The sequence below is a fragment of the Rattus norvegicus genome, chromosome 2, assembly GCF_036323735.1.
Source record: "Rattus norvegicus strain BN/NHsdMcwi chromosome 2, GRCr8, whole genome shotgun sequence".
Taxonomy (NCBI): domain Eukaryota; kingdom Metazoa; phylum Chordata; class Mammalia; order Rodentia; family Muridae; genus Rattus; species Rattus norvegicus.
The window spans coordinates 58384584-58395985 of record NC_086020.1 but is presented as its reverse complement, the minus strand read 5'-3'; positions in this window follow the sequence as shown (position 1 = coordinate 58395985).

Below are 11402 nucleotides of genomic sequence, written 5' to 3'. Positions count from 1 at the left end.
GAAGTATTGGGGAGTTTCTTCACACCTTCATTAATTCAGTTAGTGTGGGATGGGTGGAGCCTGGAAACATATCAGGTGCCTACCCTCATTGGAGATGAAAATTTAGTAGGAGAGACTGATGAGTAACAGGAAGACAAAGAAGTGAGAATAGTATAACTTTGCAGTGGGAGTGTTGGAAATGAGACGTATTTGAGAAAGATGGAGGAATGGCAGAGGTGGTGTCTCAGGGGAACTTATAACATAGAGTTCTGGGAGGATGAAGAGAAGCCAGCCATGGTGTGTGTGTGTGTGTGTGTGTGTGTGTGTGTGTGTGTGTGTGTGTGTGTGTGTGTATGCGCGCGCGTGTGTTTCTGTCCATCTGTCTATCTACCTGTCTGTCTCTCTGGTGTCTGTGTGTGTCTCAGTGTGTGTGTGTTTATCTGTGTGTGTATGTCTGTCTGTGTGTCTCTGTGTGTTTGTTTGTGTCTATGTGTATCTGTGTATATGTGTGTATGTGTCTGTGTGTATGTGTTTGTGTATGTCTGTGTGTCTGTGTGTGTGCCTGTCTGTCTGTGTCTATTTGTCTATGTGTCTGTGTGTATATGTCGGTCTGTCTGTGTCTATTTGTCTGTGTGTCTGAGTATGTCTGTGTGTGTCTGTGCATCTGTGTCTCTCCTTTTGTGTGTGTGTGTGTGTGTGTGTGTGTGTGTGTGTGTGTATGTGTGACTGAAGAGCCTGGATGGAACTCTCTAAGTGAGACAGTGGTATGCATGTTCCCAGAATCATGCAGACCTAGAGTTAGCCTCAACTCTAGGGGATGAGGAGAGGCTCCAGGGAGACAGAAGGTTATCAACAGTCATGTAAAAGCAATCAAGGGATGGCGTTCCCCTTAGAAAGAAGGGAGAAGCAGGAATAAGGGCCACTGTGGGCCTGTTAAGCCACATGTATTTCCATTTAGACAAGTCCACACCATCCTGTGACAAATCAGCGGGAGAACTTGCTGGAAGTTGGACAAAGGCTGAACTGAGGAGTTTAAACCTGCAGTTTCCAATCTGTCAGTTTTTAGAAGAGGGCCCAGCTATGCTCACGGAGCTTGCTGCTTGATCTTTCTATCAGTAATCTATCTAGTTGATTAATAAGTGAAACAACCAATTTGCTGATTTTGGTAAGGGAAATACAGAGTTTTCCAGATGAGAGAAATGTCTTTATATTACTTAGGATTTGAGGTCAGAGCTGGGGGCCCTGGGAGGACTTCTGCCTAGGTACAGTCTATTTTAATGACCATCAGTCTAGTGTGAACATCCCTTAAGGTATAAAAACGTATGACTTTCTCTAGTTTGACCTCCTTAGCCCTCAGCTCTTCTCCAGTTGCATGAAGATTTTGAAGAAAATTCTAAACAAAAGGTTGTAACTGTGCTTTAGAGCTACGTTTCAGACATATCCCAAGTCTGTACAACTGGGCTCATGCTCCACTGAATTAAAATGTCAAATTATTCTATGGGGTAGGCAGAGAATGGCCTGCAACCAATCCAAGGTGTGGTGGCTGTGATACTTATTGCCTTTTCCTTTTCCACATTCACAGGACCTCTTCACAAATCCATATAGTGCCCCTCCCCGCCAGAAGAAGCCATTCTGACCCATGATGCACAGTTGGCACAGAGCAGTGCAGGCTGGGACTTAGCCTTACTCAGCTTCTTGGCTGTGTTCCCTCATACAATGAGCAGCCTGTACCACTTTACACAGCAGCTGTAAGAGTCTGCTGCTGTAGGTCTGAACACCCGGAAGATATTAGCTCCTATCAGGGGGTAGCAATGGATAAAATCTTCCAAGGAAAGTGGGATACGATTTTTGAAAGCAAAAGAAGCTCTTCTGCCTATGAAGCTTCAGGTTTCAAGACTTTGGGTTAGGGATTCGGGATCACAGTGGTATTCTTGTCTTGTGTTCTGCCTTCGTTGATGCCTGTGTCCTATGAGAGGCTGTCCAGAGTTTCTTCCTCAAGGTGCTACACTCGGAAGTTTGTAACAAATAGGAGGAGTGAGAAATACTTTTCTGTGCTCTGGATAATTCTCTGCATGCGTGTGCCATGTGTAAAGAGCTGCTAGAGAGAGCCCATTCCTGGAAACTCTTGGGAAAATTCAGTTTTCTGTTTCTGTTTCGGTGGCTAATTCCTGACCAGTCTTCACTTTGTGTGCAGCATGGGGTGCAAGGCCTCACTCACAGATCCCCTACTGCTGTGCTCCTGACAAAATGTTCTGCCTGTCTGGAATTCCCATGGATTATCTGTGTGATACAGACACCTCTCCCCCACATGATGCTCAGTGTGTGATAGAGGGTCCAAGTGATGTGCACGTGACACACTGCTCCTCCCATTTCTCCCTGGGCTCTTGAGTGTTTGGGACAGACTGTACTCTAAGCTATGGAAGATGGGGCTATGGTGCAATGTTCTAACTGCCTATTGTACTTGGATATGTAGGGACTTGTGAAGCAAAAGTTAGTGTATTTCTCACCTAACCAGGCTTACATAAATAGCAGCCTGCCACCCCAGGCAGGGGTGTCTCGGAGAAGGATTACTATACTTCTCGCAGAGGCTTTCAGCCACTCTAATTTTGGACACATACCTTACAACATACAGGAGGCATGTCGCAATCAGCACTCAGAAATGCCCTGGCTGACATGTCTCATGGATTAATTATAGCAAAGCACACTGACAGAAGCAGCGTGTTATTCCCATGGCAGAGTCTATGTGTTGGTCCATCTTGCCATTCCAGGCAGTTCAGCTCAGAGAGGCATACAATAAGCTACAAAGCACTTGCCATTTGGGTTCTATTGTACGATCAGTAGACTCATAAGTTATGCACAAGTCCTGTGCTTTGACTGTAACCATGCTCCCTTTCAATGTACAGGTTGAAATTCATTAATAAATTATGAAAAGTAATTTAAAGGACCATGGCTGGTATGGGAGGGAGGAGGAACAACATAGAATAGAATAACAATACAATACAATACAATACAATACAATACAATACAATACAATACTAAATGCCAAAGTGTACTAAATATCAATGAGGCTTCTTCATAATAAAGCTTGGTATTCATGTTTAAATTTTTCTTCATGGCCAGATATAGGAGCTCAGTGGGTAGAGGGGCTTGCTTTCAAGGTAGAAGGAAAGAACCAGTTCTCATAAGTTGTCCTTTGACCTCTATCTGAGCAACATGGCAAATGCTCACCAATGCATATGCACACATAGAAAAATAATGAAGTATAATTATAAAATTTAAGAACTAAGAATTGATCAATATTTTATATACTGTAAAGTAACTTTTAAATATGTAAAAGCATTCTGAAGTCCAAATGAGTCTCAAAAATGACAATATATATGTTTTGTTTCATCACTGGCAAAGTAATAGAATGTCTTGCAATTTATTAAGTTTTAGTCTGTTTTGCCTTTCTGTAACAAAATACCCAAGACTGAGAACTTTATGCAGCAAAGGGTTTATTTAGTTAACAGTTCTGAAGTCTAGCAGTTCAGTGACTTCTATTGAGGACCACATGATGAATAGCATAGTATATAAGAGAGAGATGTCATAGAGCAAGAGAAGATAGAAATGATGGGAGAGTGGCCAGTTTAACCTTGACAGTCAACAGCTTCTTGGCAACGAACATTTTTAATTCCTCCAATAGACTCATATAATACTACCAGAATACTTCAGCTAGCTTTTACTCATAATATTCCCCAAATAAAAACAACTTGATTTATATCAACAGTAGATAGATACATACAAACTGTGACATAATCACACTATGAAATACTATGCAATGACAAAAAGAACAGGTATGTGTAATAGAAACCTAGTGCTAAAGAAACGATTTACAGTTTACTTTTAATTTATAAATTAACTATTTTCAGAAGTTTGTTATTTTCCAGTGTTAGTTGAAAAGTTTTTATCTTTTATTCTTAAAAGTTGAAATATGAAGTGACAGCTCATTTAGCAATAAGAGATTAAAATGACTTCTAAACTAGGTAAGCCCCAAAATTGAGATTCACGTTTGTGTTGGTTTGAATAAAAATGGTTCTCATAGGCCCATAGGGAGTGGCACTGTTAGGAGGTGTGGCCTTGTTGGAGTAGTGTGGCTTTATTGGAAGAGATGTGTTACTAGGGGGTGGACTTTGACATCTCGGAAGCTCAAACCAGTCCAGTTGCTTACTGTCTCTTCCTGCTGCCTGCCATTCCAGATGTAGAATTCCCAGCCACCTGTCCTGCACCATGTCTGCCTGGATGCTGCCATGCATCCCGCCATGATGATAACGAACTAAACCTCTAGACTGTAAACCAGCCCCAATGAAGAGTTGTCCTTTATAAGTGTGGTCATGGTCACGGGGTCTCTTCATAGCAATGGAAACCTGAACTAAGACGTCTTTCATACTCGAAGTCAACCGGATATTACAAAGTCATAAGTCAAACACATTTCATGACCTTGTGTGATGACAGGTGCTATCAGTGCAAAGAGCTTACTGCTGGAGCTTAAACGAGGCAAGGTGGGGAGGCTCTCTCTGAACAGTGGTCTCTTGATGTTAGAGAAGCCAGCCAAGGCCCACTGAGTGGTCTGAGATCTCAAATAGGATTGAGAGGAGGTATGCAGCTTCTTGTTGGAGTCTACCTCTATCCATCCTCTAAATGTAGTTCTCTGGATTCACAAGAACCAAGTCTCATAGACTGAGTATCTTAAACCAGTGTATTTCCTCACAGTCTGAGAAACTAGCAGTCCAAGACCCCAGCATTAGTTGGCCAATCTGATTCCTGGTGTGGCCACTTGTGTGGACTTGTAGATAGTTACTTTGTGTCTTTTGGCCTCACATGACCCCTAGGCTCAAGCAGAAAGAGCACGCCTGCTCTCTTGACCTCTTAGCTCTGTTCTTAGAAAGATACCATTCACACCCTCTTAGGGCTCTGTCCTTAAAACCTCATCAAACCTAGATTACCACTAAAGACCCTGTCTGTCTTCAAACCATGTGGGATCGGGGAGCTGACATATGTCTTGGAAGGAAACGTATTTCAGCTTACTGCAGTTACTAAACCTCTCTGAGACTTTGCTCCTTCACATGCAAAATGACCATAATGAGGATCATAATCCTCAGTTTAGTGGGAGAACAGTTGGATTGTCATGGTGCCATGTCAAAGGTGTATGTTGACATGTGTTGTTTCCAGTTGTCTTTTGGAAAGAAGGTTATAAACGGAGGTATGTTTGATTGTCAACATGCTGACCTTCCTAGTAAAAACCCAAAGGCAGAAGGAAGGCCTCTTAGAATTTGAGCAACTCTTCCAAGGTCATCTACTACAGGAATTACATAAACAGGACAGAACCCTCTGTCACAGAACCGCTAGGCCTGTGTTATGCTCCACAGTATGTATGACTTACTCAGAGTTGACAAGAGTGGGTGGACTACTCAGCAGGCTTAGATTTGTCTTGGGTATTTAGCAGCAATGCTGCCCCAGACACATGCAAGCATTATGGGCTGAGTGGAATGCTAGGAGCCCTGTGTCAAACTATCCTTTCTTTGGATTAGTGGGCCGGGGCAGTCTCTTTTGCTATGCACAAGCCTGCTGACCTTACAGTATCTAGTTTCAGAAGAACATGATTGGCCAGCTCACAGGTCAGGGAGAAAAGGTTCTGTGGAGCAGTCAAGAGTGTCCTTGGGGAGAGGGGATCGTGCTTTTGGCTGGGCAGGAGGCTCTCCCACAACTGCATTACAAAGTGCCCTAGCTCAAGCAGCTGAAATAATCTGCCTTCTAAGGGATTTGGGATTTGGGGAGCAATGCCTTTCTCCCACTGACTACCACATAGGTCCAGTTACCATGATCCTTCCAGCTTTTGCCAGCCTTCCCTCTCCAAATATCGGGGACTGGGTTTATAATACCATGTTATCTAAGGGGAGGCTGGAGGACACTATGTTTCAAGTTAATGATTTAAGGGACAATAGAGGGACTTTTCCTGAAAGATTTCTCCAACAGAGTGACTTTATGGCTGAATTCCTTCCATTAGCACTGAATGTTTTTGTGTAGGGGGTGCTTTGGGGCACTGTATTCATTCATTAAGACCTAGGATGAGTGAAGTCTGTCTTGATCAACAGGTGGCTAGGAAGGAGACTACACAGAGGACAGAAAGACCAGACTGAAAAATGTGGATCCTCCCAGGAGTCCATCTAACCCCTCAATTCCCAGTAAAAGAGACCGAAGAAGATTTTTCTGGGGCAACTCAAGTAGTCAGGGCAGCGTGAAGTCAGTTACTTAGACTCTTGGCTTTTCTATCTGTTCATTTATTTAATATAAACAATTATATAAAAGCAATCAAAGCAGTGTGGGAGAGAGCTGCCGAGAAGGCTGTGATTAAAAATGCCTACTGAGCTTACAGAAGACCCAAGTTAGTCCGTACCCACGTGGGGCACCTCACAACCTCCTGTAGCTACAGTCTTAGGGGAGCCAGTGTTTTCCTCTGGTCTCTCTGAGCACCTGCACAGACTTGGTCCACATACAGACAGAGTGCACATACAAAATCAAACAATAAGCACAAAATCTTTAAAATCTAAAACAGAAAGTACCATCCCCAGAACACAGGGAATAGGAGTGCAAATTCTTACGGCCTCCCAGCTGTGCCTGAACCCAGCCCTGGTGTCAGCTCTGTCTCACAGGAAACCTTTTATAAACAGAACAGCATTCCAAAAGTTCATGTGCATGTTTATTTCCTGAATTGTGGCGTTTGTATTTTTTTTCGTCGAAAAATAATATTTTGGGTGGTGAATTTGGTATGCCGACATCCACTCACAAAACCCCATGCGACTGACAGGGGCTCAAAGGGTGTTTGTGGAGATACTCCAGCCAGTCTTCCTCTATGCTTTTCATGGTATTATTTCTCTGGCATAATAATACACAGAGAGCTTTATGTCAGGTTGGGAGAAGTGTGTCACCTGTCTAGGAAAAGATGGCTCAGCTTGAACAGATTCTGAAAATGGGGACAGGGAAGAAACTGAGAGGGTCAGTAGAGAGACAACGTACCTGCTTTGAAACCCAACTCTAAAGTAAGAATAGCAGGGACAACACGACCCTGCCTACTCCGTAGGATTATAAGGACTGGGTGAGTAACTGGATGCAAAGATCTGAAGAAGAAGCAAACAAACTCCGTGTTTATATCAAATAGGCCCCTGTGGCTCAGTTGCACCCTAGATGTTTGGAGGGACAGCTGAGAAGGCATCCCAGAAGTGCTGATGCGTGCTCAGTTGGGGCCTCACTGGTAGTGATCTAGATGCAAGCATGGCCCTAGATGCCCTAATCATGGCCACTGTGAAATTTTGCTGTATATGTCAGCTTGGGTGAGCCATAGCACTGACATTCGGTAAAGTATTAGAACGGACATTATTGTAAAGATATTTTTAAAACTGTGGTGGTTAACATTTCAATCAATAAAAATTGAGTAAATAGATAATGTGGGGGTGGGGGGGAGCCTCATACAATTACTTAGAAGGCTCAAGAGAAGGAAAACCAAGGTTTGCCCAAGCCAAGATTGAATCTGGCCTCCATATTTAACCTATCACTGCAGCCCTTCCTTGGGCCTCCAGCCGGGTCTGCCCTGCAGATTTCAGACTTTCCAGATCAACAATGTGTGAGCCAGTTAGACTACTTCTTAAAAAATCTCTCTCTCTCTCTCTCTCTCTCTCTCTCTCTCTCTCTCTCTCTGTCTGTCTGTCTCTGCCTCTCTTTCGCGTATACACACACACACACACACACACACACACACACTACAGGTGACCCCCAACTTCCAGGGACCCACCCCTTTGAATTTGTAGTGTCCTAGAATTGGTACATATTAAATAGAATGTGGTACACATCAAATTTGAATTTTTACCTTTTCTTGATCCAGCCTGAGCCAATATGAAGCAGAGTTTTCTCGTGTTGTGTGTTAGTAACAGGTTCAGTGTTCAGAGTACCCTTGAGGTCAGTGATGTTCAGCTACGGTGTTCAGAAGTTTGTCTGTATCAAATATTTTTTATAGCTTAAGATATTTTCAACTATAAGCACAGCTACTGGAGCATAACCCCACTGTAAGTTAAATAAAGATCCAACCGCACACACATACACACACACACATGCGTGCATAGCACCCATGCACACATACATACATACGTGTATGCACATGGGTACACAGACATACATGAGAGAGAAAAAATGGTTGAGAGATTGATAGATTATAGGCTTAAGATTCTGTTTTTCTGGAGAACCCTTATTGGTGAGACTATCACTGATTTCTGAAAACAGCAGGGACAGTGGCACCCAAGCTCCCTCACCCCAGGTCACTGTCACCACCCGCTGACTCCAAGGCTCTGGAGATTTGCAGGACCACAAGATGGGCAGAGTCCCCGAATGATTCCAGAGCAGAGGATCTCAGCCTCAGGCACAGCAGTGAACAAATGAGAAGTGAACCTGTGTTGTATTTGGTCTCTGAGATTTGGGCCCTTATGCTTTTAATTGTAGGTTCCCAGGTCTGCAGAACTGGATCGCGCCATTTCTATACTTCTCAAACATCTGACAATTCATTCATTACTGAGAGCCAGGAATAGGAAATGTATCTTTTACTTTCCCTGCCGTCCTGAGAACCCAGGACCCATCAAGGCAGCAGAGTATCTGAGCCTAGAGCTCACTATTAAACACTGAATCCTGGGATAGATTCCTTACAGCCACGGAGGACTTTGAGAGGCCTGACAGAGGGAGGGTGTTGCCGAAGGCTCAGGAGAGGAGAAAGGTGGGTACAAGTGTACCCTCAGTCATGTCCCTGGATGCTGCCTTGTCTTCCTCGTGCGGGGCAGTTCCTGGCTCTTCGCAGAGTAGCAAGTGTGGTCTGTTTATGCTGGAGTAGACTGTGGAAATATGTGGCCCGCGCTGCCCAGGGCCAGCCGGTCTGCACTTGGCAGCGCTGTTTCCAGCTAAGCTCAACAAAGGATGGAAGCATTGCCACAAATGCATTTTTCCACATTAAGGTTGCTGTCAGGGCACAGCAGAGGAGGCAGCTTTGTTTTGCCTCGGTTGTGCATCTTGGACTGCTTAGCCACTCCACTCAGTCCAACCACCCTGTGCAGTCTGGGCAGCTACATCCTGGGACTCATCCAGGGGAAGAAACGTCTAGGCTGGAGGGGACCAGACTGAGCCTTGGGACCAATTCTTTCTAACCCCTAGAACTGAGGCCTTCCTGGGAAGAAACTGGATTAGCCACGGATATGTTGGTACTTGTACATTCCTGTAGAAGCCAACCTGGGAACCCTATTAAAACCATGTGCAAACTCAGAGACAGAAGCCAGCACTCAAGGCAAATGTAGTCTAGATGACACGATGGAAAGGCTTTGTTTAGTTTAGGAAGACACGAAGTTAAATGTAATGTAGCAACATATAGTGTCAGAAGAATATTTTTGGTTCACTTTCCATTTTTAAGAACTCTTTTTTTTTTTTTCCGGGAGCTGGGGACCAAACCCAGGGCCTTGCGCTTGCTAGGCAAGCACTCTACCACTGAGCTAAATCCCCAACCCCTCACTTTCCATTTTTTAGAAAATTTTTTTATGGTACTGGGACTTGAACCTAGCCAAGCAAACACTCTACCACTGAGCGAAGTAGACATCTAATTCAGATTTAAATGAGTTATCAGTTTAGGTCCAGTTCTATCCCCTTCATTTTAAATAAAAAGACATAGAATTGGATTGGGTTAGATCAATCAGTTGATATATTTTTTGTGTATAGATCACTGGATATCTTTGTTTTGGAGCCATTGTTGGTTTCTGGTTTGTAGAACTAACAATTCTCAAGAGAGCAAGAATCTGGGGTGTGGGTAGGATAATGGAGTCTGATTAAAAACTCCTCAGGAGCCTCCAATCTTCCCTGGGCTGTGATGGCACTTGTTGGAGTTTGAGATTGCAAGACTCAGAGACAAATGTCAGCTAACGTCAGCCTCCTAATAACAGGCTATGTGACCGAGCTTGGGTGGAAGTTGGAAGCAGGAAGTACATCAGTCATGTCTGCTTGTTAGAAGGAATGGAGTGCATTCTGGGATACCATCATGACTACTACCTCTGCAATATACCTGACATGAAGAAGTCCCCTGTCTGTGCCAGAAAAAAATTCTGCAGAGGCCCTCACGTAGGCGCTGTGATAAAATAGCCTGACAAAATCAGCTTAAGGGAAAATGTCTTGTTCTGGCTCACAGCACAGTACATTGTGGTGGGGAAGTTAAGGCTATATCGAGCCTGAAACATCTGGTCACATTGAATCTGTGATCAGAAGCAGAGAGCAGTGCATGGTGCTGCTCAGTTCCCTATTTCCATTCGCACAGTCCAGAATCCCATCCAGGGAATGGTGACACCAACAGTGGACAGAGCTTCCTACATCAATTGATATAGTCATCGCCATCCTCCATGGGATGCCCAGGGGCCCATCGAGGTGACTCTAGATTCCCTCATGTTTGTGAGCAACACCATCACACCCACTATGAACAAACGAATATGCGCTATATGAAGATGCTAAGTTGCAATTAACGCGTGTGTGTGCGCACAAATTTGTGGCTGTTGAGCTAAGATACATATCTATCAAATACACATGTAAAATTAGTGTACAGTTTCCTAGGGTTGCCATAGAAACAGACCACAAAGTTTGAGGCTTACACAACAGAACAAGACCATAGTGTGAGGCACACCTTCTCTGAGGGACATAATTCAGCTCACAACAAATGACTCCATTTTAAACTGTTATTGAGTATCCATGTGATTCCCTCCCTCCATTTTGTCCATCAGTCCACAGAAGCCTGAACGTCTCACAAAAGATTTGTCAACGCTGATCTAGGTGTGTGGCTCGGAAGGTGCATTTATCACTGAAGTAGCCTTGCTTCCAGAGTCTCCAGGATTTGTGAGTGATGTTGGTACAGTTGATCAGGGCAATGTCCCCCAAACAGGGTCCATACAGATGTGATTTACATAAGAAGCCTGTTGACAGTCAGAGTCTGCAGGGGCAAAGCTGGACGATTTTAACATGTGTCCAGGGCTCCGGACATCTAGCTTCTTGACTGTGGCCATGAAAGCAGAGGCCTGGATTGGTCCTTGGTGCTTAGATTGATTGCCTGGGCCTCATCTGCTGTGTGACGCCCTGGTAAATAGAAGAACCTTGTTCTTGTCAAGACCTGTATCAAAGAAATGTACGTTCTGGATTTTTCCAAGGCCAGAAATCTTTGTTTAGGATGTTTCTTGACTATTATTATAATTAAGTGGCTTGTCAGCAGCTCATGGAGGAAAGAAGACATATTGGCTACAGATTCCCTTGGGTCCGACAACGATTTGAGACATCTGTTGAGAGGCCTCAGGCCTTGTGGGCTGCTTGGAGAGTCATTTGACCAC